A 26,230-nucleotide genomic window follows, 5' to 3' on the forward strand; every position below is an offset into this window, starting at 1 on the left:
ATAAGCGAGGGGGTGGCCATAAATCCATCAAACCTGCCTTTGTCAGCTTTTACAGTGTGAGTTACGAACTGCTCCCATAACGGTCAAGTATCCCATCATGCTTTGCTGCTACCTAAATGCTACATGTGCGATTTAACTACTTATGTATGTGAGGATCGGAGTGGCTGATCATTCTTTGATATATATATATATATATCAGGTTCGGTAAGGCGTTTTGGATTTCTGTTCACAAGCCTATTTTTCCAGTCCAACAGTCTGTAATTCTGATATTTGCACAGTGATAAATTTCATGCATGTGCATTAAATTTCAGAGATGAATTTCACCTGCAGATTTGTGTTGTGTTCATTACCTTTTGTGGAAAGGGTCACTCTGTTTGGGGTGAGCAAGTGTCGAGTCTTCAGAGTAAACATTTTCCAAAGCACTGATCTGTGGGAATGTCCATTAAATTATTGAGCGATCGACCAGCAAACAAATTCAATTAAAGTTTGCCGGAAAATTTTGTCTGATGACAGTGTCCCTTTAAGAGGCCTCATTATAAACTGAGGGAAATGAAACTGAAAGTAAAGTGAGCGACAGAATAAGGAGCAGGAACTGAGATGGCCGTCAGCAAACAGATCGTAACCCTGAGTGAGGATTTAACCTGCTCCGTCTGCCTCTCTCTGTTTGTGGAGCCGGTGCGGCTGGACTGTGATCACAACTTCTGTAAATCCTGTATCGAGAAGTGTTGGGACAAGCAGGGGGAGACCGTGTCCTGCCCGGAATGTCGGGTGGTTTTCCCCCGGAGAAACTACTGCAGGAACAGGGTGTTGGCCAATCTCTCCGAGAAAGCTCGGCAGCTGGACCTCAACCCAGACCCAGACCTGAACCTGAACCTGAACCCAGAGCTGATCCTGAACCCAGAGAAAGGTCGGTCTCACTGTGAGGAACATAATGAGAAACTGAAGCTGTTCTGTGAGGAGGATGAGATCCTGATCTGTGCCAGTTGTGTAGATTCTCCCGCACATTCAGACCACAGGTTCCTGCCGGTCCAGAGGGCAGTTCAAAAGTACAAGGTAAGGGGACATGGGAGAGGGTATTCACCAAATCTCACCCTGGGGTCGATGGTGTGGAGGACGGGAATCAGTTTCATTACAAGATTCACATTAAATAACTGCACAACCGGATCACTGAGTCCCTGTCTCGAACTGGATCACTGAGTCCCTGTCTCGAACTGGATCACTGAGTCCCTGTCTCGAACCGGATCACTGAGTCCCTGTCTCGAACCGGATCACTGGGTCTCTGTCTCGAACCGGATCACTGGGTCTCTGTCTCGAACCGGATCACTGGGTCCCTGTCTCGAACCGGATCACTGGGTCCCTGTCTCGAACCGGATCACTGGGTCTCTGTCTTGAACTGGATCACTGGGTCCCTGTCTCGAACCGGATCACTGGGTCCCTGTCTCGAACCGGATCACTGGGTCTCTGTCTCGAACCGGATCACTGGGTCTCTGTCTCGAACCGGATCACTGAGTCCCTGTCTCGAACCGGATCACTGAGTCCCTGTCTCGAACTGGATCACTGGGTCTCTGTCTCAAACCGGATCACTGGGTCCCTGTCTCGAACTGGATCACTGGGTCTCTGTCTCAAACCGGATCACTGGGTCTCTGTCTCGAACCGGATCACTGGGTCTCTGTCTCGAACCGGATCACTGGGTCCCTGTCTCGAACCGGATCACTGGGTCCCTGTCTCGAACCGGATCACTGGGTCTCTGTCTCGAACCGGATCACTGGGTCTCTGTCTCGAACCGGATCACTGGGTCTCTGTCTTGAACCGGATCACTGGGTCTCTGTCTCGAACTGGATCACTGGGTCTCTGTCTTGAACCGGATCACTGGGTCTCTGTCTCGAACCGGATCACTGGGTCTCTGTCTCGAACCGGATCACTGGGTCCCTGTCTCGAACCGGATCACTGGGTCTCTGTCTTGAACCGGATCACTGGGTCTCTGTCTTGAACCGGATCACTGGCTCTCTGTCGAGAACTGGATCACTGGGGCGTTCCCGTAGGTCAACGAGCACAGGGCTGATGGGTGAATGGGACTTGGTGCGAGTTAGGATACAGGCCGGTTTTGGATGAGTGGAGAATGGGAGGCCGGCCAGGAGAGCATTGGAATAGTCAATTCTGTTGGTAACACGGGCAGGGATGAGGGTTTCAGCAGCAGATGAGCTGAGGCAGAGGCGGAGACGGACAATGTTACGGAGGTAGAAGTAGGCGGTCTTGGTGATGGAGAGGATATGGGGTTGCAAGCTCATTTTGTGGGAACCAGTTTCATTACAAAATTCGATCCTATTTTTTTGGATAGGGAACAAACTAAAGGATGTTCTGGGCTCAAATTTCAGCCCCCCCACCTCTGTCACCAGTACTGCGGTTGGTGGGACGTTTTCAGAAATTATTTTGAGTGATTTGCGGGAAATAAGATAACGAGCAGCATGTGATGGTTTAAAAGAAGCCACGACAGGCCATTGTTCAGATTAACGTCGGAAGTGCTGCTAAACTGCCAATGAGTGGCATGTTCACAATGGTGGGAAGTAGGGGAGTTGGATGGGGTACAGTGTCTGTGTGAGAGGGTGGGGAGTTGGATGGGGTACAGTGTCTGTGTGAGAGGGTGGGGAGTTGGATGGGGTACAGTGTCTGTGTGAGAGGGTGGGGAGTTGGATGGGGTACAGTGTCTGTGTGAGAGGGTGGGGAGTTGGATGGGGTACAGTGTCTGTGTGAGAGGGTGGGGAGTTGGATGGGGTACAGTGTCTGTGTGAGAGGGTGGGGAGTTGGATGGGGTACAGTGTCTGTGTGAAAGGGTGGGGAGTTGGATGGGGGACAGTGTCTGTGTGAGAGGGTGGGGAGTTGGATGGGGTACAGTGTCTGTGTGAGAGGGTGGGGAGTTGGATGGGGTACAGTGTCTGTGTGAGAGGGTGGGGAGTTGGATGGGGTACAGTGTCTGTGTGAAAGGGTGGGGAGTTGGATGGGGGACAGTGTCTGTGTGAGAGGGTGGGGAGTTGGATGGGGTACAGTGTCTGTGTGAGAGGGTGGGGAGTTGGATGGGGTACAGTGTCTGTGTGAAAGGGTGGGGAGTTGGATGGGGGACAGTGTCTGTGTGAGAGGGTGGGGAGTTGGATGGGGTACAGTGTCTGTGTGAGAGGGTGGGGAGTTGGATGGGGTACAGTGTCTGTGTGAGAGGGTGGGGAGTTGGATGGGATACAGTGTCTGTGTGAGAGGGTGGGGAGTTGGATGGGGTACAGTGTCTGTGTGAGAGGGTGGGGAGTTGGATGGGGTACAGTGTCTGTGTGAGAGGGTGGGGAGTTGGATGGGGTACAGTGTCTGTGTGAGAGGGTGGGGAGTTGGATGGGATACAGTGTCTGTGTGAGAGGGTGGGGAGTTGGATGGGGTACAGTGTCTGTGTGAGAGGGTGGGGAGTTGGGTGGGGTACAGTGTCTCTGTGAGAGGGTGGGGAGTTGGATGGGGTACAGTGTCTGTGTGAGAGGGTGGGGAGTTGGATGGGGTACAGTGTCTGTGTGAAAGGACGGGGAGTTGGATGGGGTACAGTGTCTGTGTGAGAGGGTGGGGAGTTGGATGGGGTCCAGTGTCTGTGTGAGAGGGTGGGGAGTTGGATGGGGTACAGTGTTTGTGTGAGGGGGTGGGGAGTTGGATGGGGTACAGTGTCTAAGTGAGAGGGTGGGGAGTTGGATGGGGTACAGTGTCTGTGTGAGAGGGTGGGGAGTTGGATGGGGTACAGTGTCTGTGTGAGAGGGTGGGGAGTTGGATGGGGTACAGTGTCTGTGTGAGAGGGTGGGGAGTTGGATGGGGTACAGTGTCTGTGTGAAAGGGTGGGGAGTTGGATGGAGTTGGAGAATTTATAATGGGGAATATGGAAATGGCAGAGAAATTAAACAAATACTTTGTGTCTGTCTTCACGGAAGAAAACACAAAAGACCTCCCAGAAATACTGGAGAACCAAGGGTCTGGCGAGAATGAGGAACTGAAAGAAATTAGTATTGGTAAAATAATAGTACTGGAGAAATTAGTGGGACTGAAGGTCGATAAATCCCAAGGACCTGATGATCTACGTCCCAGGGTTTTGAAAGAGGTGGCTATGGAGATAGTGGATGCATTGGCTGTCACCTTCCAAAATTCTATAGATTCTGGAATGGTTCCTGCAGATTGCAGGGTAGCAAATGTAACCCCACTATTTAAGAAAGGAGGGAGAGAGAAAACAGGGAACTACAGACCTGTTAGTCTGACATCAGTAGCAGGGAAAATGCTAGAATCTATTATAAAGGATGTGATAACAGGACACCAATAAAATATTAATGGGATTTGGCAGAGTCAACATGGATTGATGAAAGGGAAATCATGTTTGACAAACCTGTTGGAGTTCTTTGAGGATGTAACTAATAGAATAGATAAGGGGGAACCAGTGGATGTGGTGTATTTGGATTTTCAGAAGGCTTTCGATAAGGTCCCACACAGGAGGTTGGTGAACAAAGTTAGAGAACATGGAATTGGGGGGAATATACTGGCATGGATTGAGAACTGGTTAACAGACAGAAAACAGAGAGTAGGAATAAAGGGGTCTTTTTCAGGTTGGCAGACTGTGGCTAGTGGGGTATCACAGGGATCGGTGCTTGGGCCCCAGCTATTCACAATCTATATCAATGATTTGGATGAGGGGACCAAATGTAATATTTCCAAGTTTGCTGATGACACAAAACCAGGTGGGAATGTGAGTTGTGAGGAGGATGCAAAGAGGCTTCAAGGGGATATAGACAGGCTCAGTGAGTGGGCAAGAACGTGGCAGATCGATTATAATGTGGAAAAATGTGAAGTTATCCACTTTGGTAGGAAAAACAGAAATGCAGAGTATTTTTTAAATGGTGAGAGATTGGGAAATGTTGATGTTCAATGGGACCTGGGTGTCCTTGTACACCAATCACTGAAAGCTAAGATGCAGGTGCAGCAAGTAATTAGGAAGGCAAATGGTATGTTGGCCTTTATTACAAGAGGATTTGAGTACAGGAATAAAGATTTCTTACTGCAATTATATAGGGCCTTGGTGAGACCGCACCTGGAGTATTGTGTACAATTTTGGTCTCCAAGAAAGGATATACTTGCCATAGAAGGAGTGCAACGAAGGTTCACCAGACTGATTCCTGGGATGGCGGGATTGTCGTATGAGGAGAGATTGAGTAGACCAGGCCTGTATTCTCTAGAGTTTAGAAGAATGAGAGGTGATCTCATTGAAACATACAAAATTCTACATTAATGACTTGGATATGAATGTAAAAGGTATGATCAGTAAGTTCGCTGATGATACAAAGATTGGTAGGGTGGTAAATAGCGAGGAGGATAGCCTCAGTCTGCAGGACGATATAGATGGGTTGGTCAGATGGGCGGAACAGTGGCAAATGGAATTTAACCCGGTAAAGTGCGAGGTGATGCACTTTGGAGGGACTAACAAGGCAAGGGAATACACAATGAATGGGAGGACCCTAGGCAAGACAGAAGGTCAGAGGGATCTTGGTGTGCAAGTTCACAGATCCCTGAAGGCGGCGGAACAGGTAGATAAGGTGGTAAAGAAGGCATATGGGATACTTGCCTTTATTAGCCGAGGCATAGAATATAAGAGCAAGGAGGTTATGATGGAGCTGTATAAAACACTGGTTAGGCCACAGCTGGAGTACTGTGTGCAGTTCTGGTCGCCACACTACAGGAAGGATGTGATCGCTTTGGAGAGGGTGCAGAGGAGATTCACCAGGATGTTACCAGGGCTGGAGCGCTTCAGCTATGAAGAGAGACTGGGAAGATTGGGTTTGTTTTCCTTGGAGCAGAGGAGGCTGAGGGGGGACATGATTGAGGTGTACAAAATTATGAGGGGCACAGATAGGATGGATACTAAGGAGCTTTTTCCCTTCGTTGAGGGTTCTATAACAAGGGGACATAGATTCAAGGTAAAAGGCGGGAGGTTTAGAGGGGATTTGAGAAAGAACTTTTTCACCCAGAGGGTGGTTGGAGTCTGGAACTCACTGTCTGAAAGGGTTGTGGAGGCAGGAACCCTCACAACATTCAAGAAGCATTTGGATGAGCACTTGAAATGCCATAGCATACAAGGCTACGGACCAAATGCTGGAATATGGGATTAGAGTAGACAGGGCTGATGGCCGGCGCGGACACGATGGGCCGAAGGGCCTCTATCCGTGCTGTATAACTCTATGACTCTATGAGGGCTCGACAGGGTAGATGCAGGGATGATGTTTCCCCTGGCTGGGGAGTCTAGGACCAGGGGTCACAGTCTCAGAATAAGGGGTAGGTCATTTAGGACTGAGATGAGGAGAAATTTCTTCACTCAGAGGGTGGTGAATCTTTGGAATTCTCTACCCCAGAGGGCTGTGGAGGCTCAGTCATTGAGTACATTCAAAACAGAGATCGATAGATTTCTAGATATTAAAGGCATCAAGGGATATGGGGATGGTGCAGGAAAATGGCGTTGAGGTCAAAGATCAGCCATGATCTTATTGAATGGTGGAGCAGGCTCGAGGGGCCGGATGGCCTACTCCTGCTCCTATTTCTTATCTACAGTGTCTGTGTGAGAGGGTGGGGAGTTGGATGGGGTACAGTGTGTGTGTGAGAGGGTGGGGAGTTGGATGGGGTACAGTGTCTGTGTGAAAGGGTGGGGAGTTGGATGGGGTACAGTGTGTGTGTGAGAGGGTGGGGAGTTGGATGGGGTACAGTGTGTGTGTGAGAGGGTGGGGAGTTGGATGGGGTCCAGTGTCTGTGTGATAGGGTGGGGAGTTGGATGGGGTACAGTGTCTGTGTGAGAGGGTGGGGAGTTGGATGGGGTACAGTGTCTGTGTGAGAGGGTGGGGAGTTGGATGGGGTACAGTGTCTGTGTGAGAGGGTGGGGAGTTGGATGGGGTACAGTGTCTGTGTGAAAGGGTGGGGAGTTGGATGGGGTACAGTGTCTGTGTGAGAGGGTGGGGAGTTGGATGGGGTACAGTGTCTGTGTCGAAAACTTAATTACCTATTGTACACAATGCATTAACTCCAAACATTATTTTCAGACAAGTAAGAATTTATTAAGAAACTTGTACAAGTAGAAGTGTACCTCAAACAATGGTTGAGGCTACGTCTTCCTCGAACAAAGAAAGCAATTAACTTTTAAACAGTTAATTCAGTAATGTCTGTCTGTCATTGAATATGGGCGTACATGTAAACTCTCATTGGTTCAAATGGTTAGTCAGTCAAAAATAGGGAACCCACCCTCTAGTCTCTTATGTCTGTTTCGTGGCCCCTCAAAAGGGTCTGGGAAAATACGTTGCCTTAGCAACACTGCTCCTTATCAGTCTCAAGGCTATATGGTCATTAATTTCTGTTCGTTGGACAGTTATCTCATAAGCAGACAATCGCTCTGCTGTGTGTCTTTGCTGGGAACGTGAACACATTATGCTTCCCATTATATTCAGCTGGTCAGCTAACATGGTCAACTTATCCATCATGCTTTGCTTCTTTTATGGTCAAGTAACTGTTCAGTATTTCTACATTAATATGGTCAGCTTTATGGTTTAGGTGTATTAGAAAGTTAATTTGGTCAGGCATTTCTTTATGGTTTTCCACATTCCCCCCTTTTGTCCTATATATATATATATATATATATATATATAAAAGGACAATACTCTAATAGAGCATTATCCCACCCAGACGTTCAAACTCCTCCTGCACCTCATCCTGTGTCACCCCTACTTGCACCATCAGATTTGTGGGCGCTATATGTGTACCCAGATTGGACATCATAACACAGCAGCATTTGACATAGCAATAGGCTATAAGAATTATAACAACAAATATGACTAGTCCCTGAACTAGAGAAGTCCCAATAGAACCCAGCCATCCTATTGCCCAGCCCCAAAGAGTGAATGAAGGGGGCTGCTTGAATTTCTCAACTTCCCTTTGGATGTGATCGGCCAAATCAGTAATATTCTCTGAACTATCAGGTATGTAGGTACAACATTCAGATCCAATTAGTGCACAAGTTCCCCCTTTCTCTGCCAATAGATAATCAAGGGCCATAAGGTGACCGTACGAATGGCTATCATTTCTGCGCTTATTTCCTTTAAGGCTTCTGCCGTATCATTAGCAACTACTTCCCAGGTATTGGCTAATTTAATAATTTCTCTGGTGGCCATGCTCACTCCCCACCGAGGGAAAGCAATGGCCCAGAATCGGTCAGCCTCAGTAATTACCCTCTTTACTCGTTGCCCAGCAGGATATTGAGGCGGGGATGATGAGTGTCAGATATATGGGATCACATATCCCAAGTAACATGATCCTGTCCATTTTTGAGGCAACCATGGGTATGCCTTGTGGCCACAAATAAAGTAGGTTTAATTGCAGGGGAATTCTTTATGTTTATTCTATCTATGTAAATTTGGCCACCTGTGCAAGGCTTCCATCTGATGGTACTACTGATGCTGGTTACTGTCATATTTATATACTGAGTGCAATTACTCCATCCCATTACATCACCCCCTACTGAATTCTTACTCAAACATATTGCTCCATTAGTTCTTGGAGTATTTGTAAGGATTAGAAAAGGAGGTTTATGGGTCTGATCATAATTAGGTTGGTACCACCCCCGAAATCAGGTTTCACATTTTGTTGTGATTGTGTACTCCTTCCATTGCTTTCTCACAAACATTGTCTTATTTGTTCTCGCACTCATCCAGCCACTATCTCGCATTCTGTTCCCATTAATTTCAATTTGATTTATTACCCACTCCGCTATTTCTTGGGAAGTTAGGGGGACTGGTCTGGGTGGAATGCCTCCCTTGGATTGAACTGGGATATGTGAGCACACCCAGCAACTGGAGATACCTTGACACTTTGCATACATATATAACATGTATAAAAAGTATTGACATGCAGTTCCCTTGAAACACGATTGAGTCTGCTTGCAGCAGGGGTTGTAGCAGGTTTTATGCCAGTTCCCACCCACACGATCAGGCATGCCGAGCCAATTATTCTCATATGATTTAAAAGTTTAGGACATGCCATGCTGCAACAGTCTCTAAAAACAGTTTAATTAATCAGTCAGTTTATTTTTTGTACGCCACCGCTGAGGTCCTTGTGTGGGGATTTATGGGTTAATTAATCAACTACTAGGCCTGGCCTTTGAACTCGTGATTGGGACCCACCCCTTTATATCCCTTAATCCAAATTTTATCCCTACAATATCCTGTTAGATGCTGTACCTCATCTTAACCAGGTTCCCTTCGTGTTGGCCACCAGTCCGGGTGGAAGAGAGGCAGAGCATCTGATAATCCTATCAAACTATAATTGTCTTCCCTTTTACATGCACCTTACCCCAGCGGGTGCTACCCCCGGTACCATTAAGATGTTTTCTTAGTTGAAACCACAGAGACAATGGGGACATTCTCACCCAGGCTCTGTTTTACTATCTTTGCCAAACCCTTCATCCTCTGCTTACATTTATTACATGCAATGAAAACCAAGAATCATATTGCAATAAACTGCACTACGACTAATACATGTGAAATTAATCTAATCCAAGGATGGATCTGTATATTCAGTCCAAATTCCAGAGGTCATCCCACCAAGTGGTGACTTTAATTTGGTCAATATCATGCTTAATATTTTTATTGTCCTGTTGTAGGTTATAATAAACCTTCTGGGAGAGGCGTATCTCCATTCGCAATGCTTTCAAGTATTTAGGCAACAGGGGTGTCAGATACCCAAATGTGTCCTGATATTCTTTTAAGTCCTTTTTGACATTCTCAGAAACTTGTAAGGTGGTGAGGTTATGCCGGTGTATCTCTACCAGTTCCTCGGGTCCAATCCGAACAGGGACTTCAGGAATGGAGCAGAACTCTGGACTAAAAATATCACAAGTTAGATTGGCATATTTAAATGTTTTCAAATTAGTTGTAACACAGTATTCGCCCTCTCTGGCATATGCCACTTGAGTGGGTTTTAGATCCGCCTCTAGGGCCTCCATGGTACAGTTAATATCCTGATTGGTACCGGTATTATTAAACCCACACTGTGCTTCTAGGCTGTGTCCAACACTATGTGGACATACAGTGACAGCATGTCTAGTAACACATCCCTTTAGTTTTGTTCCAGCCAAATTCCCTTTAATTTTTTCTCAGCATATGGTAACATATTGTGATGGGATATGTGCATTCTGTCCTTCACTACCCCAATATTCTGTACTTGGTACACCTCTCGTCCCTGGGTTTTGGGTGCCATCACCAGTATTACTAGTGCCAACCCTAGGAGCCCTCCTCCGTCAGGTTTACACTCCACTTGAGTGGGGTACACTCGCACCATTGCCCTGAATTGGCAAGGGGTGATGTTCTTGTTTGCTCACAGCCGCTTGGAGGTACCACCTCCATCATGCCCACAGGTCAGGTTCACCCTCAGTTTGTTGATTCGTTATTCATAAGGGCACTTCCCCTGCCTGTATCTGGGCTAGGTTCTCTCGTGTCTGTTCCACAATCCAGTTACCATATGCACTGCAGATGTCATTAGCAGCCGCCTGCTAAGATACGTTATATTCCTCTTTCATTAATTTATTAATGGTTTGGGCATGTGTTTCTAGCACTGTAGCTATCCTTTGCAAATGTATGGTCAGCATTTGATCCTCAGACAATTCCTTATCTGTATTTTCATTTATTTTTAAATATATCTTTAATGCGAGACCCTAAATCTCTGACCTTTTGATCTAATGTTGCCAAATCAATGTTACTGTCCGATACAATATTTACAGTCAGCTCCAATATCCCAAAATGTGTTTATTTTACGTAATTTCTTCTTGAACCGCTTTTCATTTCCCAAAATATCCCACTACATTGTGCCCGAGTCCGTTCTATCATTTCACAATTATCCCAACTTGAGAGCAGTATTGTTGGACTGACAGGACTTGTCAATGTAAAATTTTCTTCCCTCTCGAAAAGAATTCTTGATACACAGCATTCAATAGGAACCATTTTGACTGGACTTCTTTTATTTTAATTTGATTATCCCCTTAAATTACAAGTACATTTTTCTTGTCAATTCCAATTTCAGAAACAAATTATGTCCAGGCTTTGTGGTTTCATAGTAGAGATGAAGTACTTGTAATTACTTTTGGATGTAACTCCCATATCTTCCCACCTCGAGCACTCTGTCTCGGAAGACAATAAATGGGTTAAAACAAAACAAATCAAAATGTTTTCAAAAGAAGAGAATCAGGTTGATATCACCATGCTGTGACATTTGGTATCTGCTGATGTCTGCAGCTAAAGTCTTAAATTTTTAACACCACTGGATCGTTTCCTGCACCAAATTTCTCCAGCAAAGGTTGCACCGTAACTTTGTAACTACTCTTGGTAATCCTGCACCATCAACACTCACGTGGTCCCAAAAAACCAGGGTCACCTGTTTTAAAAGAAACACAGAAAATCCATTGCGGCTCTTCTTGAGAGCCCAAGGGGTTAATTTGTCAAATCTTCATTTATTATTTATTTTGTCCAAAGGAATAATCCTTTTACCCGAAACAAATCCAGAAAACAAGACAGGAGAGAGAAATTGCCTCGTCCCTCTCTCTCTCTCTCTCTCTCTGGAGCTCGCAACCTGTCTGAAATAAACCCTGTCTCTCCCACATACAGATGTACATAGGACTGCAGACTGGAATTTCCAACTCCAAGTCCTAATCTCTGTGTTTCAAGATGTCCAAATCAATGGTGTTAACAACTGAGGCACCCGTATTAAAGGCAGTTGCTATATCACTTATCACAGATCTTTACGTCTCCATATTTGTCTATCTCTTTTACGATGTCCACCTCCATTCCATGTCGCTCTTTGTTTTAACTCTTGAGTTGGGAGGTGTTGATATAATTGTTGAGTTTTCTTAACATTCTCAATGTGAGTTACATAATTTGTCAGGGAAGGTCTCCCCTCTTTGGTCAGATCTTGTATTGGAGCTACCATTCGCGAATAGTTTCAAATAAAATTGCGAACTTCCTTATCATACTGTGGCGGGGTAAAACTGATAGGCGTTTAGTACCCTGTGTCAGTACATAGCTCAAGTAATGGACTTCCAATTGTCCAACCTATGCTTTCTCTTCATACGATTTGTTTTACATTCCTTTCTTATCAATTTTTTTTTTCACTGTCGCATTGTCTGTGTGCAAACTTATATCTCAGTCAATTGTAGCCTTTGGCATTTCTGAGTAATTGGGTCAATTTTACTAATATAACCTATACCAATTGTTACCTCATGTTCACCTGTGTTCTGGGCAAGCCTCAGACAGTTCTCAACCGATTGGGTCATTTCTATCTGTTTGAACTGCTCTTGGCATGACAGTCTGGCTTCTTGGGATGGAAGGGGTTAATATTAACTGGCTTTCGTGATAGCAGTAATTGGATGCTTCTCCCTCTGAGATTGAGTTTCCATATTTCACCTTCAAATTTTCTCTTCACACAGGTTTGACTGATTTTTTTTCTCACATTTGTGGATTGCTTTACACTATATATTTTGCGCACTATTTTTGAGATTTATTTTAATCATAGTGTTTTCTCCAATGTTTCTTATTAACCAACTTGTTTGCTTACAGCTTCTTTACTTTCTTTTCAGACTCTGCTTTAACTTTGCAAACAGCCTTTTCCCTAATCTTATCCTTCAGATGACAATTAAAATCCAATATGATAACCAGAGATCATCCTGCAACTGTAACTTGTAATTCTTTAAATCTGCACTTTATCTTTTCTTTTACAATTGAACCTCATTTTGTAAATTATTTTATTTCAGTAACAAAACGACGGAGCCAGATACCAGATTCACGCAGTGTGCTTAGCATACGTCAACGTAATTTTCACATAAATTCTTTTTTTGTTTTAAAAATTCGTACCGGGAAACAACATCTCCCATCGTACATTTTAGTTTATAGTTAGTCTTCGTAAGTTTTATAATTTGCTCATCATACACAACTATAGCTTTCCAATTCATTTTCTTTCACATACTTTTAGTGGGTATGATTATAACCAACTCTCTGACTTTTCCTATCACGGTGATACCAGATAGCTTTTTTCTTTATCTGTCCCGTTATTTTCTTTTTACCTCTTTTTTTTTAACCACAGCCAATCACAAGATAAAAATTCAAAATGCAAAAATTGTTTTTTTTTGAAGATCCCATGTCTGGAATTTAAAATGCTCACATTTTATAAGAACCAGAATTAATAGGTCACTTAACCTCAATAACTCCAATTTTAATTCAGCAATATCAGAATTAAACACAAGACAAAACAGATACATTACACAAAAGAAGAAAACACGTAAGACGCAGTAAGAAGGGGGCGTGGCCCACAACACCGACAGAAAACACTCACAATCAGGACAGGCTTTTTAAAGTGACAGTACACTGAAACAAAAGAACCTTTCTTTTCCGGGTCTCTGTCTTTTAAACATTTTTCTAATCACTTAATTCTATCCATATTAAATGTACCGTCTTCGGGAAAGGGATATTTCTTAGTCCTGGTCCAATTGGACCAAACTATCAACTCGTCAGTTGCTTCTTTCCCAAAGTTTCTGTACATGTAAGCAGCAGGTGTTCCCTTTGGAGGGATTTTGCTTATAGTTTATACAATCCTCCACACTGTAATTACACAACAATCAAGACCTATCTTAACTATTACAATTCTATACTTGATAATTCAGCTGATCGGACAAGACGTCATGTGTTCTCTACACCTACTTTAGGGTCCTGGCCTTCACATGGGGTTAAAACCCTCTTAATAACCAGCTCAGGCTAGGTGTGTGAGAGAAACGTCTGCACTTAGTTGAATCAGCTGACTTACGCAAGACTTTTTTTTTAAAGTGCTCCTTCCCTTGAGCAGGGGGAGCACTATTAGTGTTTCTATCTAAACACTTGATTCAGGTCAACCAGAATTTCACACTTTTCCGAAACTACGCAACATCTAGTCTGCGCTTGTCCAAATTACAACTTTACACTAATAATTTTTTAAACAAGTCTGTAAACTGGTTACCTTTTCTCTTTTCCTGGCACCTTTATCCACTAGCAGCTGACAGTCTGTTGGTCCTTACATTGACCTCAACTTCACTCTAGTCTCACCGGTATCACAGATCTACTCCGTTATTGCTCTCTCTCAGCCCGTTACTACAACACCGCAGCTGACAATATTGAGTAATCTGTCGCGCATCTCTCTCTTTTTTTGTTTTCCCCTTTTTTTTTCTTCTTGTCTATGTGAAACACATTTCCTATGATCGCCTTCCAATTCCTAAAGGCAAACAGAAGAATTAGTCACGTCAGTTAATGCATACACTTATTCAATCGCAGTGTGTCTGGGTTCGTACAGACAACTTGTGTCCGTACTTACCGGGGATCACAAGCGATCTCAGTGGAACCTCCAAGAAACTGTCGAAAACTTAATTACCTATTATACACATTGCATTAACTCCAAACATTTATTTTCAGACAAGTAAGAATTTATTAAGAAACTTGTACAAGTGGAAATGTACCTCAAACAATGGTTGAGGCTACGTCTTCCTCGAACAAAGAAATCAGTTAACTTTTATACAGTTAATTCAGTAATGTCTGTCTATCATTGAATATGGGCGTACATGTACACTCTCATTGGTTCAAGTGGTTAGTCAATCAAAAATAGGGAACCCACCCTCTAGTCTCTTATGTCTGTCTCGTGGCCCCTCAACATGGTCTGGGAAAATACGTTGCCTTAGCAACACTGCTCCTTATCAGTAGAAACTGTTCCTAGTCTCAAGGCTATATGGTCATTAATTTCTGTTAGTTGGACAGTTATCTCATAAGCAGACAATCGCTCTTCTGTGTGTCTTTGCTGGGAACGTGAACACATTATGCTTCCCATTATATTCAGCTGGTCAGCTAACTTGGTCAACTTATCCATCATGCTTTGCTTCTTTTATGGTCAAGTAACTGTTCAGTATTTCTACATTAATATGGTCAGCTTTATGGTTTAGGTGTATTAGAAAGTTAATTTGGTCAGGCATTACTTTATGGTTTTCCACAGAGTTGGATGGGGTACAGTGTCTGTGTGAAAGGGTGGGGAGTTGGATGGGGTACAGTGTCTGTGTGAGAGGGTGGGGAGTTGGATGGGGTACAGTGTCTGTGTGAGAGGGTGGGGAGTTGGATGGGGTATAGTGTCTGTGTGAAAGGGTGGGGAGTTGGATGGGGTACAGTGTCTGTGTGTGAAATGGTGGGGAGTTGGATGGGGTATAGTGTCTCTGTACTCGACTCGAGAGGGTAAAGCTCCATCGGTGAACTAAGACAGGGGGTTGGATGTTGGAGAATTACTCTTCAGGTAACTTTCGGTCTGGTTGGTCTGTTGAAAATACAAATGTCATTGTAGGAACTTGGTTTGTCCCAGTGTTGTTTGAGCTGATTTTTTAACATATAATATTTCTGCAATGTTAGATTCAGCTTATAAGGACAAACTCCCAAGGTTGCACACACAATGATTTTGTTTACAATGAGCCAGTAGCCTTGAATTATTCTCAACCACAGTGACTTAAAATATGAATGAACAATTCAATGGGAAGGTCAATGTGTACAATGTGTGAAGATCAGTCTGTGCAATACCTGAGGATCCAGGTGTCCTCCCATTCCATTGTCCCAGCAGGGGGCTTAGCTGAAACCGACAAATAAAATCTCTGTTGCCTCATCAGTGGGTCGGTGTTCCATGGGGGGGGGGGGTCATAACGTTGATTAACTGTTCAATGGGAGGAATTCACCATTTCATAGACTTACGGCAGGTGACAAATAAGTCTCTCTCTCTCTCTCTCTCTCTCTCTCCCAGACAGGGGGACTGAGCTGTGTTCTCACATCAGCAGTGAGAAGCTGTCCACAAATTCAAAGTCTGGACCAGCTCATTTGAAAAGCTTAGCTAGAGAAGGTTTGATGAGTGTTGTATCTTTATTGTATTTAATAACTGGGGAGTGAGGGATCTGATTGTTCTCAGTGTGAAAGCCATATGGACTTGCATGGAATTACATACAATGTACAGCAGAGAAACAGGCCATTCGGCCCAACAGGTCCATGCCGGCATTTATGCTCCACACAAGCCTCTTCCCACCCCTCTTCTAACTTTATCAGCACATCCTTGTGTCCCTTTCACCCTCATGTGATTATCTCGCTTCCCCTTAAACGTATCTGTACTATTCGCCTCAACTACTCCTTGTGGTAGTGAGTTCCACATTCTAACTACTCTCTGGGGAAAGAAGCTTGTCCTGAATTCCTTATTAGATTAATTACTGACTATCTTATATTTATGGCCCCTAGTTTTGGTCTCCCCCACAAGTGGAAACATTTTCTCTCCGTCTACCCTATCAAACCCTTTCATATATTTAATATAACATAAACCAGTTGTTGGTTTGAAGCTGTGCCTGGTTTGATTGGGTACTTTTCACTCTGCCTCTTGTAAAGAAAGGGGTACACACTAGTAACACATGTAATATTCCCTGAACGTCCGACCCCACTGTTTTGGAATACAATAGCTGACATTGAAATGGATTATGATGAGATCTGATTCCATTTTTAGGACCAGCTGAAATTGTCCTTGGATTCCATGGAGGATGAAAAGAAAAGTAAAAGTGAATTAAAACGGTGGCAGGAGGAGAAGATTTCAGAACTGAATGTAAGTCCTACTTACGTCACCTTTAAACACTGCGGCCCTTTAACAACCTGCAGCTTAAATGATCTCTCTCACCATCTTAGGAGCTCACAGGATCCCTGGAGCAAGACATCGCCGCACAATTTGCCAAAATTCATCGATATCTTGAAGACAAAGAGAAACATTTAATGGAAGAGCTGAGGAGGCAAAAGGAGGAAGATCTGCGACAAATGGAGAAGAACTTGAAAAGAATTGAGGAGGAACTGAGATCACTTGAGGAGAACATATTGAACCTTTGTGCAGACATCGAGCAGCAAGACAGTATCTCTTTTCTCAAGGTGATCCTTTTATAAACCAATCCCCAACCTGTTGGTGTAAGTGTAAACAGCACATTATAATAGGGCTCAAACCACATCACAACATTGCACAACGTGCAGTATAACTGAGGACAAACAGGTATCAGTCTGGTTTGAGCTCTGAGTGTGGAGGAGATTGTCCGACTCTTGTCAGGTCCTCACACTGGCTGCAGTATAACTGGGACCAGAGGAAAGGGAACTTAGTAAAACCTCTTGCGTGTCCCCTTTATGTTTTCAATGTCAGTGAAGAGCTGATACTAAACACCTCGCCGACACTGAGAACTCAACCAATGTCTTTAAATACAGGTTCACAGTGCTCGGCTTCCCCCAGTCTGACTGCGGTGTGCAGTCGGCAGTATAACTCAGAGCTGTGTTTATAGATGTTACCAGGGTTACATTGCATTGCTTGGAAATCCCTCTGTGTTTCCCGGGAACTTGTAATGAGAGCCTGAGTGTGGGAGAGATAGTGATCATGTCCTTGTCCTGTCACCCTAACCATTACACTGTGATTACATATCAAACACTGTGTACAAACATCGAGCAATATCTCATCAATCAATTCACCATCCGAATATCACCAACAGGTTACTGAAGATTCCGTGTTGAGGTTAAAGGTTGTCTCCCCTTCTCTCCTGTCCCAGGTGCAGTCCCATGGATTCCAGACCAGGGAACAGAGACATGTTGGGGTACAGTCCCATGGATTCCAGACCAGGGAACAGAGACATGTTGGGGTACAGTCCCATGGATAGTAGCCCTGGGAACAGAGACATGTTGGGGTACAGTCCCATGGGTACTAGCCCTGGGAACAGAGACATGTTGGGGTACAGTCCCCTGGGTACTACCCCTGGAACAGAGACATGTTGGGGTACAGTCCCATGGGTACTAGCCCTGGGCACAGTGATAGGCTGGGGTATATTTCTGTAGCTGCTGCACATCTATTGCACAAACAGTGAGCAACAGGAGGCTATTTGACTGTGTGGGCATCACAATGAGCCTATTCCTGTTCTGGTCTGATGTCTCCGCAGCTGCATGTTTCCCCAGAGCTGCCTGGAAGTGTCCAGGAGCTGGTACATAGGCTGTTGTCTCCCTATCGAAGGGATACTGAGGTTAGGTGTAACACCACTGTCCCCAGCTCAGGGCCGCACAGACCAGAGACAAGCTCTGAGTTACTGGGAAAATATAGACCATAAATAAAAGGAAAGGCTCAGTGAACCTTCAAAGTCTTCAGCAGCAGAGGAGACCCTGTCCAGTGTATTCCAGGGGGTAACGGACACGGTGTCACATCACTGGAGCCCGTCAGTGAAAACTCCCCAGATCACATCACATTTCACTAAAACCACTGATTATACATCATTAAAATGTACAATCTAAAGACTACGGTATATTTATTAAAATGTTTCTGATTCTCTGTCCTGCAGGAACTGAAAAGATTGGGAGAAAGGTGAGTACCCAATCCAAACCCAGACTCGGTCTTACACTGTGATCACAGATTGTATCCAGCAGTGAGTGAGTGAATCAATCCAATTCAAACAGGTACCTGGACAAAGGAGAGGGAGGAGAAGGTGCAGAGAGAGGGGAAGATCAAGAGAGATCGTCAGAGGAAGGTGAAGATGAAGAGAGATCGTCAGAGGAAGATGAAGATGAAGAGATACTGGAATCTGCAAGTCTGAAATTGGCCGTGTTTCGAGGCCCTTTACTCTACGCAGTGTGGAAGGAAATGAAACAGATCATCTCTCCAGGTATGAAACGACTCCACAGGTTTGGGTGAACTTTCTGTAGAGTTTCATGCTCTCTTCTCCCTCTCCTGAATGTACTGATTGTTGTTGTGTACCGATCACTGGGGCAGCAGTCTCTGGTACCTCACTCAAGGGGCCGTTCTTTTTGTGTGACCTCAGATTGAGCGATTCAAGTAGAGACAGAATCAGAACATTTTCTCATTTGAATCCAGACAATCGCACTTTCCAATAGGGTTCACTGGACAGTGGTCAGACTGAAAACCCCTCTGACCCAGGGTTCACTGGACAGTGATCAGACTGAGACCCCCCTGACCCAGGGTTCACTGGACAGTGATCAGACTGAGACCCCCCTGACCCAGGGTTCACTGGACAGTGGTCAGGCTGAGACCCCTCTGACCCAGGGTTCACTGGACAGTGATCAGACTGAGACCCCCCTGACCCAGGGTTCACTGGACAGTGATCAGACTGAGACCCCCCTGACCCAGGGTTCACTGGACAGTGATCAGACTGAGACCCCTCTGACCCAGGGTTCACTGGACAGTGATCAGACTGAGACCCCCCTGACCCAGGGTTCACTGGACAGTGATCAGACTGAGACCCCACTGACCCAGGGTTCACTGGACAGTGATCAGACTGAGACCCCTCTGACCCAGGGTTCACTGGACAGTGATCAGACTGAGACCCCTCTGACCCAGGGTTCACTGGACAGTGATCAGACCGAGACCCCCCTGACCCAGGGTTCACTGGACAGTGATCAGACTGAGACCCCCCCTGACCCAGGGTTCACTGGACAGTGATCAGACTGAGACCCCCCTGACCCAGGGTTCACTGGACAGTGATCAGACTGAGACCCCCCCTGACCCAGGGTTCACTGGACAGTGATCAGACTGAGACCTCCCTGACCCAGGGTTCACTGGACAGTGATCAGACTGAGACCCCCCTGACCCAGGGTTCACTGGACAGTGGTCAGACTGAGACCCCCCTGACCCAGGGTTCACTGGACAGTGATCAGACTGAGACCCCCCTGACCCAGGGTTCACTGGACAGTGATCAGACTGAGACCCCCCTGACCCAGGGTTCACTGGACAGTGATCAGACTGAGACCCCCCCTGACCCAGGGTTCACTGGACAGTGATCAGACTGAGACCCCCCCTGACCCAGGGTTCACTGGACAGTGATCAGACTGAGACCCCTCTGACCCAGGGTTCACTGGACAGTGATCAGACTGAGACCCCTCTGACCCAGGGTTCACTGGACAGTGATCAGACTGAGACCCCTCTGACCCAGGGTTCACTGGACAGTGATCAGACTGAGACCCCCCCTGACCCAGGGTTCACTGGACAGTGATCAGACTGAGACCCCCCTGACCCAGGGTTCACTGGACAGTGATCAGACTGAGACCCCCCCTGACCCAGGGTTCACTGGACAGTGATCAGACTGAGACCCTCCTGACCCAGGGTTCACTGGACAGTGATCAGACTGAGACCCCTCTGACCCAGGGTTCACTGGACAGTGATCAGACTGAGACCCCTCTGACCCAGGGTTCACTGGACAGTGATCAGACTGAGACCCCCTGACCCAGGGTTCACTGGACAGTGATCAGACTGAGACCCCTCTGACCCAGGGTTCACTGGACAGTGATCAGACTGAGACCCCCTGACCCAGGGTTCACTGGACAGTGATCAGACTGAGACCCCCCCTGACCCAGGGTTCACTGGACAGTGGTCAGACTGAGACCCCCCTGACCCAGGGTTCACTGGACAGTGGTCAGACTGAGACCCCTCTGACCCAGGGTTCACTGGACAGTGATCAGACTGAGACCCCCCCTGACCCAGGGTTCACTGGACAGTGGTCAGACTGAGACCCCCCTGACCCAGGGTTCACTGGACAGTGATCAGACTGAGACCCCGGGCTGATTGGTTTCCCCTCTGACCCAGGAATACTGACGGTAGATCCTCCGATCTGTGAGACTTTGTACCTTCACCGATCATTACATTCCCCCCCGCCTCCCCATACCATCAGGGACCTTGATGCAGTTTCAACTGGTGTGATTGTTCTATTGGGAGATTTTGGGTGTAATTTTTCTGTTAATGTGAGATTTTTGTGTGATTTTCCTTGTTGACTGTATTTAGTTGTGGTGATTTCAGAGGGCGGTTTCTATAATGGGATTCCCAGCTCCACTTTTATCCCCAGACTGTGAGTTACAAATCTACCTCAATGTTACTGACAGTGTCTCCGACCCTTACCCCACACTGCAAATACTTTACAACCTTTCCAATGGTGCACGCATTGAAACAATCATTTAGGGAACACTCATTGGACTGCAGAGGGTACGATAGTGTCGTGGTTATGTCACTGGACCAATAATCCAGAGACCGTGAGACCACTCGGCTCCAGACCTCATTACAGCCTTGGTCCAAACATGGACAAAAGAGCTGAATTCCAGAGGTGAGGTGAGAGTGACTGACCTTGACATCAAGGCAGCATTTGACCGAGTGTGGCACCAAGGAGCCCGAGTAAAATTGAAGTCAATGGGAATCAGGGGGAAAACTCTCCAGTGGCTGGAGTCATACCGAGCACAAAGGAAGATGGTAGTGGTTGTTGGAGGCCAATCATCTCAGCCCCAGGGTATTCCTGCAGGAGTTCCTCAGGGCAGTGTCCTAGGCCCAACCATCTTCAGCTGCTTCATCAATGACCTTCCCTCCATCATAAGGTCAGAAATGGGGATGTTCGCTGATGATTGCACAGTGTTCAGTTCCATTCGCAACCCGTCAGATAATGAAGCAGTCCGTGCCCGCATGCAGCAAGACCTGGACAACATCCAGGCATGGGCTCATAAATGGCAAGTACCATTCGCGCCAGACAAGTGCCAGGCAATGACCATCTCCAACAAGAGAGAGTCTAACCACCTCCCCTTGACATTCAACAGCATTACCACCGCCGAATCCCCCACCATCAACGTCCTGGGGGTCACCATTGACCAGAAACTTAACTGGACCAGCCATATAAATACTGTGGCTACAAGAGCAGGTCAGAGGCTGGGTATTCTGCGGTGAGTGACTCACCTCCTGACTCCCCAAAGCCTTTCCACCATCTGCAAGGCACAAGTCAAGAGTGTGATGGAATATTGTCCACTTGCCTGGATGAGTGCAGCTCCAACAACACTCAAGAAATGTGACACCATCCAGGACAAAGCAGCCCGCTTGATTGGCACCCCATCCACCACCCTAAACATTTACTCCCTTCACCACCGGCGCACTGTGGCTGCAGTGTGTACCATCCACAGGATGCACTGCAGCAACTCGCCAAGGCTTCTTCGACAGCACCTCCCAAACCTGCGACCTCTACCACCTAGAAGGACAAGAGCAGCAGGCACATGGGAACAACACCACCTGCACGTTCCCCTCCAAGTCACACTCCAGCCCGACTTGGAAATATATCGCCGTTCCTTCATCGTCGCTGGGTCAAAATCCTGGAACTCCCTTCCTAACAGCACTGTGGGAGAACCTTCACCACACGGACTGCATTGGTTCAAGAAGGCGGCTCACCACCACCTTCTCAAGGGCAATTAGGGATGGGCAATAAATGCTGGCCTCGCCAGCGACGCCCACATCCCATGAACGAATAAAAAAAAAGTTCAAATCCCACCGTGGCAGTTTGAGAATTTGACGTCAGTTCATAAGTAAATCTGGAATAAAAATCTGGTGTCTGTAAAAGTGACCAGGAAGCTGTTGGATTGTCGTAAAAACCCAACTGGTTTCACTAATGTCCTTTAGGGAAGGAAACCTGCCGTCCTTACCCGGACTGGGCCTAAATGTGGCTCCAGTCCCACACCAATGTGGTTGACTCTTAACTGCCCTCTGAAGGGGTCGAGCAAATCACTCCGTTATATCAAAACCGCTAGAAAGGAAAACAAGAATATAACTGGACGCAGTTCTCGCTGTGAACTGGGCATTGAATTTGGGCACGACAGAGGGACACCCAGCCCAGTCAACACTGCAAAATCCTCCTCACTAACAGAACCACTGGCAGGACGGACCCACCAGAGGCGGGGCCACAGCGGGTGGGTGTGGGAGTCCTCAGCATTGAAATCTCATGGCATCAGATCAAACATGGGCAAGGAAACCTCCTGCTGACTACCACCTCCCGCCCTCCCTCAGCTGTTGAATCAGTCCTCCTCCATGTTGAGAAGCACTGAGGGTTGCAAGGGTACAGAATGTACTCAGAGTGCAGACTTCAATGCCCATAATAACGACAACTTGCATTTATATAGCACCTTTAACATAGTAAAACGACCCAAGGCGCTTCACAGGAGCGGTTATCAGACAAAATTTGACCCTGAAGTACAAAAGGAGATATTAGGACAGGTGACCAAAAGCTTGGACAAAGAGGTAGGTTTTAAGGAGCATCTTGAAGGAGGAGAGAGAGGTAGAGAGGCAGAGATATTTGGGAAGGAATTCCAGCGCTTAGGGTCTTGGCAGCTGAAGGCACGGCCGCCAATGGTGGAGCGATTAAAATCGGGGATGTGCAAGAGGCCAGAATTGGAGGAGCGCAGAGATCTCGGAAGGTTGTAGGGCTGGAGGAGGTTACAGAGATAGGGAGGGGTGAGGCCATGGAGAGATTTGAAAAAAAGGATGAGAATTTTAAAATCAGCTGAGAGCCAATGAAAGTCAGCGAGCACAGGGGGTGATGGTTAACGGGACTTGGTGCGAGTTAGGATACGGCAGCAGAGTTTTGGATGAACTCAAATTTATGGGGGATGGAAGTTGGGCGGCCGGCCAGGAGAGCATTGGAATGGTCAAGTCTAGAGGTAAGGGTTTCAGCAGCAGATGAGCTGAGAGAGGGGCGGAGACGGGCGATGTTACGAAGGTGGAAGTAGGCGGTCTTGGTGATGGAGCGGATATGGGGTCAGAAGCTCATCTCAGGGTCAAATAGGAGGCCAAGGTTGCGAAAGGTCTGGTTCAGCCTCAGACAGGGAGAGGGAGAGGGATGGAGTCGGTAACTAGGGAACGGAGTTTGTGGCGGGGACTGAAGACAATGGCTTCAGTCTTCCCAATATTTAAATGAAGGAAATTTCTGCTCATCCAGTACTGGATGTCTGACAAGCAGTGTGACAAATCGGAGACAATGGAGGGGTCGAGAGAGGCGGTGGTGAGGTAGAGCTGGGGGTCGTCAGTGTACTTGTGGAACCTGACTTTGTGTTTTCGGATGATGTCACCGAGGGGCAGAATGGAGATGAGAAATGGAGGCTCAGTCATCACCAAGACTGTCTCAGTACCAGCACTGAGTCCTGAAGGACAGAGCTGCCAGGCAAGTGGTCTTGTGGCAAGTGGTGAGGAAGCCAACATGAGGGAATAACCTGCATGACCTTGTCCTCACCAATCTACCTGTCTCTTATGTGTCTGTCCATGATAGGGGTGATGCTCACACAATCCTTGTGTTCACAGAATTTCCTGGAGTCCAGGAATATATCGAACTCTACACTGTACCCAGTCTGTAATATCTGTTCACTGAACATACTGGAGTCCAGGAATATATCGAACTCTACACTGTACCCAGTCTGTAATATCTGTTCACTGTACACACTGGAGTCCAGGAATATATCGAACTCTACACTGTACCCAGTCTGTAATATCTGTTCACTGAACATACTGGAGTCCAGGAATATATCGAACTTTACACTGTACCCAGTCTGTAATATCTGTTCACTGAACATACTGGAGTCCAGGAATATATCGAACTCTACACTGTACCCAGTCTGTAATATCTGTTCACTGAACATACTGGAGTCCAGGAATATATCGAACTTTACACTGTACCCAGTCTGTAATATCTGTTCACTGAACATACTGGAGTCCAGGAATATATCGAACTCTACACTGTACCCAGTCTGTAATATCTGTTCACTGTACACACTGGAGTCCAGGAATATATCGAACTCTACACTGTACCCAGTCTGTAATATCTGTTCACTGAACACACTGGAGTCCAGGAATATATCGAACTGTACACTGTACCCAGTCTGCACTATTTACTGATACAGAAATTATAGACTGGGGGCCGAGCCCAGTTTTCCAGACATCAGATATTAACCTGTGTTCGTCCATCTTCCTCTGTCTAAAATATTTAACATGATGTCATTTTTATTTCCCCAGTCCCAGCCTCACTGACCCTGGACCCAAACACAGCTTATTGTTGGCTCATCCTGTCTGAGGACTGGACCAGTGTGAGACTCGGTGACAGAGAATTACAGCTTCCCGATAACCCGGAGAGATTCAATTTGTGTCCTTGTGTCCTGGGATCACAGGGATTCACATCAGGGAAACATTACTGGGAGGTGGAGGTCGGGGACAAGACTCAGTGGGATGTGGGTGTGGCCAGAGAGTCAGTTAACAGGAAGGGAACGATATCACTGGGGCCTAAACGTGGATACTGGGCTGTGTGGCTGAGAAATGGGAATGAATATGGAGCTCTTGAAAGCCCATCGGTCCCACTGACCCTGAGTTTGAAACTCAGGACCATCGGAGTTTACCTGGACTATGAGGGAGGACAGGTGTCATTTTACAATGCTGATGATATGTCCAATCTCTACACTTTCACTCACACATTCACTGAGAAACTCTTTCCTTATTTCTATCCTGGATTGCACGATGAGGGTAAAAATACTGCTCCCCTCAAACTGCGTCATTTCAAACTGTAGCTTCCTAAACTGATGAGTCAGAGTACAGAGAGAATGTGTCCATTGCTGGCTGAATATTACACATCTCACACAGTAACTTCCAGATACAGCAGGAAACCGCACTGGGAAAGGGGCTTGTGGAGAAATGGTGGGGTTGAGAGTGTTGGGGCTGGTGAATTGGAAGTCTTCCTTGCACTGAGCTCTTGGGCTGTGATCATGGACTGGGACGTGTGTTCCTGTGCAGGATGAAGAGGTTCCAACAGGGGGCCCTGGTCGCTCACACCAGCTGTCCAATCTGGAACTCTTCACTCCTGCTCATTCCCCCGTCTTTGCTAATCCAGGGTCCGTGTTACAAATGTGAGCAGTACCGTTCACCGTCAGGAACCTGGAGTAACAGCATCCCACAGTCACATTGTACTGTCAGCAGTTTGGTGCTGGGATAAGAGACTGGAATTCCAGAGAGGCTGTCAGACTCTCATTGTATATTGGGAGTAATGTATCACAATATGTGGAAGCTGTACTGTACTCACAAAGACTTTCACAACAAATAAAGAGTTTTAAAAGGAACAGAAAAGGTGCAGAGTGAACCCATCACAGGAGCAGGGGCTGAACTGGTCGGTCAAGGTCCTGATGTACTGTATTTAGACACAGGCAGCCTGGCATCATTGATGTGTTTCCATTCCCAGTAAATTCCAGAGCTGAGTTCCCGGTCGATGGGCTGGGACCCATCGTGTGGGGTGAACGAGCGCAGGTCAAATCGGGCAGGGGGC

At 46.4% G+C, this 26,230-nt stretch overlaps 1 pseudogene; it reads left to right on the forward strand.

Annotated features, from left to right (window-relative positions):
- The first annotated feature begins 566 nt into the window (after positions 1-566).
- On the forward strand, positions 567-26,023 carry LOC137310514 (zinc-binding protein A33-like; annotated as a pseudogene).
- Positions 26,024-26,230: the final 207 nt, after the last annotated feature.

The sequence above is a fragment of the Heptranchias perlo genome, unplaced genomic scaffold (genome assembly GCF_035084215.1).
Source record: "Heptranchias perlo isolate sHepPer1 unplaced genomic scaffold, sHepPer1.hap1 HAP1_SCAFFOLD_256, whole genome shotgun sequence".
In the NCBI taxonomy this organism is placed as follows: domain Eukaryota; kingdom Metazoa; phylum Chordata; class Chondrichthyes; order Hexanchiformes; family Hexanchidae; genus Heptranchias; species Heptranchias perlo.